Genomic DNA, 6,153 nt, shown 5'->3' with positions numbered 1-6,153 from the left:
TAGTGGATCAAAAGAGGCAAGTGACCAAGTTGAGTTTGGGTCTGTGTCACTTTGAATTTGGGTCTGAACATACAGCTCTCAATACCTTGTAACGTTTGCCTGCCATAGAAATGTTCTGTTATATTCCTGCTTGCACTGTGGGGTTTTTTTTTTTGGGGCTATTTTACATCAATGGGAATTTGGAGCTTGTGCCGCTGGACTGCACTGAGCTGAATTCCGTCCCAGCGGACACTGGACTCAAATGCTATCTCACTACAGGGGCGGTGACTAAGTTATTACAATGAACTTTTCTGAATGTTTTTTTTATTTCGCTGTCACAAACAATTGTCCGGTCATAGTGTTCGTTACTTTGGTGATGTGCGATCTTTCTCTGTTCCCTATCAGCTCGGTACACTCGTGCTAATTTCATCAACTTTCCAGAAAGGTTAAACACATTCCATACTCTCCAACTGAATGAAGAAATTTGCTATCACTGCCTCTCTAACAACAACAAACCAATTATGGAGTATCTCAATTAGCCGAGAAGGATACATCCAGTCAGGATATCATTCATCTTTTTATCTACCATTTACAACTGACTTTCTGTGATATTGAGTGGATTGGAAGCATAGGATTTGAGCGGACTGTGCAGAAATTTTGTTACTGATTTGTTGTACATAAATATCTGTTGAAATCCAATAGAGTTGTCATAAATATTAATTAAACCAAACAACAACAAAGCGTACACTGTAAATCATATGGGCACAGTATCCATGTGATCAGCACATGGATCCAATTCACAGTCCACATTCCTACCATGCCAATATGCCTAACACCCATGCATTTTTCTGAACTGCTGTTTTTGTCAAACATTGTACATGGACCTCATCTTTCTGTCACACTTAAAAATCATGATGTCAATTGTTATGGATTTTTTATCATCCCTTTCAAGTTATATGTGAGCTTTGGTTGTCAAATGTGAAATAAAAATGTCTAATTATTTAAAAAAAAAAAACATAGAATTTGAGATGACACTGTAATGCATAATAAGCTGAACTGTGATGTTGTGTATTATCCTAATGCTGACTGGTTTATAAATTCTATATGATGGCAATCAGCTGTCCTAACTAAGCATTCTGTGTAGCTACTTGCTGAGTGATCAGAAGTTCTGCGGTACAAGAACACTAGAGGAAGTGCTCAAATAAATTAAAACTCTTGGTATCAAGTTTTGTTTTGTATAAGAGGTTGCCCAATAGGACAGGTTATTGTCACGTTACCCTTTTAAAGCACAGCACCCTTAAGGATAAAAGATAGCTTAAGATCTGTATTGGCAAGAATAAAAAGCATAAGATGTTCATGAATTAGTATCTATCCAAAACAGTAAAAAGAATTGGGTCAAATATAGAGAAAATGTAACAATTAATGACACATTTTTCATAGTTCTGTGGTACGAATGGTTAATATGGGCCGAACAACTGAGTGGTCAATCAAAATTACAATATTAATTACAATATTATTTATTATTATTTATTATTTATGTACAATATTATTAATATTACTTTTGCACTTGAGTGTTGCTTTTGATAGAATGGAAAATTGAACAAATGGCTGAGATGGACACACATTCAACTCCTGTTACATCAGGTATCTGCTTAAAGCCTTTGCTCTGGATGACATTGGCATTTGTCTTTAGACTCCCTGGAGAAAAAGGAAACAAGAAATACGTTTTGGGCATTGTGTGATCCTTTTAAGATTTGTGTATATGTCTCAGAGGGGAGTACCGCTGAACTTTAGCTTTTAAACATGATCCTTCTGCCCAAGTGAACATCCACTATTTTGTCCCATAACCAGGAGCAATAGGGAAGGGTTTGTCCTGCTTCTTAATCTGTGGTGTCGCACCAGTGTACAGAGAATGAAAGAGAAGAGAGAATGAAATGGGGAAGAATTATGAAAAATGAATGTAAGAGTATTCAGGGTGATTTTCAGAGGATCGGGATACTCTTTCTGATTCAGGACTTAAGGGACTAACATAATTTCAAGCTCATTTGGATGTAAAAGTGCAGGCAGACATTTGAAAACACAAAGCCAGTCATTGCCTATGGAGCAGCTGCGGGCTACATATTAGTACAATTTTATGGATAAGATTTTTTTAATCTGGGGTTTCTAGCTTTGGGAGAGAGTTCACAATTATTGATGAGATTGTACCAAGTCATAATAAAAAACATATTTCAATTTTTAAAATTAAGTTGCATTCTACTTGTGCTTCCCAGTCTGAGTTGCTTTGATGATTGCAAAATGCCAATTTGTCTGGAACAGTAATATAATCAGAACCAATGTGAATAAAAGCAGTTGAATGATCTGTGTAAGGGCAGAAAGCCCATTTGAGAAGAGGATCCTGATGAAATCTTTGATGCATGTCTGCTGCATTTCAAATATAGGCTATGTGATATGCTAGATAGAGAGGACTGTCCCATGAGGAAACTGTCATGCCTAATGGTCGAGACTGTGGGTCTCATGGCTACATTTATATTCACAGAGAATTAAACTCTTAACCTGGTTACTCAAGTAACCAGATTTGGGGTCGACTGATGTAAACATAATAACTCAGTTAGGATAACCAAGTCAAGCTCATACTCCGATTGTGAGAAACTCAGTCACGGTGCCTGGCCTAAACCAATATTAAATAGGCTACTGTTACATGTACACATCTTACTCCTTTCACTTTTGGTTTTCTCCCTCTGCTTAACTACTTTGTAGCTGGAGGACTGTTCTGTATGTGGGCAGGACAACACAGGCAGACAGGAATATGCTGCTAATTGGTTTATTCATGTCAACAGTAATACTCAGTCGCAAGGTATAAAAGGTGCATGTACACAGCTTAATCTGAATAAGACCTTACTCCGTGCATGTAAACATAGTCACTGTCAGAGCAAGCTGCCTTCAGCCCTCATCAGGTTCAACAGTACGCTGAGGATGTTGTGTCCCAGCTCCATCTAGTGTTGTTTCACTACAACTACACTTGAATCTTTCCTGAGTTTTCAAGCAAGCCTTTTCATACAAGTTCTCCTTTGGGAGGCAAAACTAACAGTAACTGAACTTTGAAGATCCACAAATGTTTAGAATATGGTGGGGAAGAAGTCTTGAGCAGGACCACAACTTGAGAGAAAAAATGGGAAACCATCCATCCAAAAATACTGAGGATCAAGGCCTTGGACTTACTCTTTGACATCACTCTCTTACATGAGCCCTCTATAAACTGCTATCAACAATAACACTACAGCAAGTGACTGCAGATGCCGCCAAGGCTTACGAGTGAAATTGGGCTGAGGGATGAGCTGAAAGAAACACTGAGAGGTTGAGGAGAGGGAAAGGTTGGGCCAGGGATGAAGGGAGGCAAGGGACAGAGGATGGATGGAGAGAAATTAATGGGGCAGCTTCAGGCTGGTGGTATGAAGGGCCAGACTGAGGGACTGGAGCAAGATAGCCTCAGATGGATCCTGTGGTGGTGACTGGAGAGATTCTCATGAACTGAAGATGAGAATAGCTCTCTGCATAGCAATGCATATCAATAATGCATATCAGAAAAGCAGAATCATGTGTCTGATCTCAGAGTTATGCTTTTACATTCTTTAAAATTGAAGAGATGGTGCCACATCTCCGTGGCAGCTTAACGAGAAAGGCCTAAATTAGGGAGATGTGTTTCTACATGTTGAAGGATAGGCCTAGTAACTACACACACATTTTGGAAATGTCAGAATCACAGTTCACCAATAGAACACGGACGGGTGTGTATGTGTGGACCTGTATTCACAAAGCATGCTGATCTACAGCCACTATAAAAATCACACAAGATATTTCTGATGACCTTTTGATAAAAGTAACACCCACTCCCACAAAGAGAAGGGTAAGGGAAAGTACATTATTAAAAAAAAAATCATTAACTATATTATTATTAATAAGTTATTAACTATATGAAGACACTGACTTACAAAATAGTAGCAATTTGAATGTGGAACCGTCTTTAATTGTTTTTTTCAAATATTGATTTATGAATTTAAGGTAGCAACATTTTGAGATGGAATACGTCAATTTCTAACCTGGTAGATCTATCTTTCATAATGGGAACACGACTTGATCAGTGACCCCGTCATTCCTGCCCTACACTGTCCATCATCATGCCTAACGCAGCCAGAGGAAAAGATAAGACAAGCAAGCAGGTGTTAGCAATTTATGCCAAGGAATGTGTAATGCTTGAAATCATAGTTGCAAGCAAGGGAGCGATATTCCTCTGCGCCCATCTCTGCTACACGTCTACCTGTAGTTATAATCTCAATTACTGTGTAAGTCTACTTCTGTACTGAGCAGCTGGCCTAAGTTGGTTGAATGTGTGTTCCTCTATTTCTACAAGGAACGTCTGACTGCCTGATATTTTGGGTGGAACGCTTTTCATCTGATTTACACGGCCACAGTGGCAAGAGGACAGGCATCAAGAAAATAAATATTGTAGGAGGTGATGGATGAACCAAAGCCACTTCATGCACATGCAGTAAAAAAAACAACAACGTATCAGAGTAGTAGACTAAATAAAGTATGAATAAATATTCTGCAAGTGAACTGTGATTCCTACATTTCCAAAATGTGTGTGTAGTTACTAGGCCTATCCATCTACACGTAGAAAGACATCCCCCTAATTTAGGCCTTTGTTGTTCAGCTGCCACGGAGATGTGGCTCCATCTCTTCAGTTTCACAGAAAGTAAATATGTAACTCTGGATGTGACCAGAGATCAAACACACAATTCTGTTTTCCTACATTATTGATATACACTGCTATGTGGAGAGATGTTCAGTCGCTTCATGGGAACATCTCCAACAATCACTCCCTCAGAAATAATCTGAAGTTCTCCCACTGCAGTGCCACAATCTGGCCTTTCATACAGCCAGCCCAAAGCTGCCCAACTGATTTATATCTGCATCCATCCTCTGCCCCTTTCCTCCTCTTATCTCCTGCCTCACCAGCTCTCCAACCTCCGTCCCTCCAGCCACAACTCCACTCACAAGCTTTCTTGGAAAGCATGTTTCCTTTTCTGTCTCAAGCTTATGTCCTACTTTGGTGTTCTTCATATTCTGATGGGGGGAAATTGATGGGCAAAGAGGCCCATGTCCATCACATCTCATTTCACTGGCAAAATATGTGTGGCATAGGCTACAAGAAGAAAATTATTGCAATTACCAGCATTTATCATGTGGTGATTTTAACTGTCCTGCGAAGATCTGAATAAATAGCTCATTAATGCGTAATGTCTCAATAACCGATCATTTAAAATAATGCATTTTATACATTATATAGAAAATGTATGATAAAGCTGGACTGTACATAGCTAGCATGCGTGTTGTGTAGGTAACACTCGGCTAAGGGCACAGCAAATGCACTGATTTAGAAATGATTGTGACCTTACGAGACAATAGAATATGTTTCAGAATTGAAACAATATTTTGGATAATGAAGTTTCGTGCTATGAACTTTCGTCCACATTTCCGCTGTACGGGTATTTGCCAAGATTGACAACTACGGAGGCCAATAGAAAGCCTGAATTCAAAGTACTGACCAATGGCAAAGCTAGAGGAGGGTTGTTATCAAGTCGTCAAGGGTTAGTAACAGGACAAGCAGGTAAGTAAGATTTTGTCTTATAATTTTGTCAAAATAATTGAATGTTCCCAGTGTCAGAAAACCAGCTCGTTCAGTTCAACCTTCTGACATTTGCTTTGAGTTGGTTTGGTTTTTTTTGTACAGTTTTCTGCAAAACATTAAAAAAACGGCAGTCATCGGGAAGTCAGTATGGGATTGGGAAGCAAACAAGCTAGCAAGCGTTAGCTTAGCCTGCTAGCTAACTTGGCTGTTATTGGTCAGCCCTTCGGCGCTAGCTAACGACGTTGGTGTAGCTGCCTTTGCAAGCAATCTTAAACATTAGCTGGGCTAGCTAGCTTTTGGAGAAAGTACTGTTAATTGTATCACAAATATCACTGGCAAGACATTCAGTGACATGATAGTCAACTTAGAAGCCCTTTATATAACTTGCTTTTAATTTTCTAAACTCAATATTGACACTCTATAACATCTAAAACTTTTTTCATAATAAATTTGCAATGATAACGTTACTCTAGTTAGCTAGCTAA

This window comes from Centroberyx gerrardi, chromosome 20 (genome assembly GCF_048128805.1).
Source record: "Centroberyx gerrardi isolate f3 chromosome 20, fCenGer3.hap1.cur.20231027, whole genome shotgun sequence".
NCBI classification, from domain to species: domain Eukaryota; kingdom Metazoa; phylum Chordata; class Actinopteri; order Beryciformes; family Berycidae; genus Centroberyx; species Centroberyx gerrardi.
The sequence above is the reverse complement of the archived record's forward strand: the minus strand, read 5'-3'. Positions refer to the sequence as shown.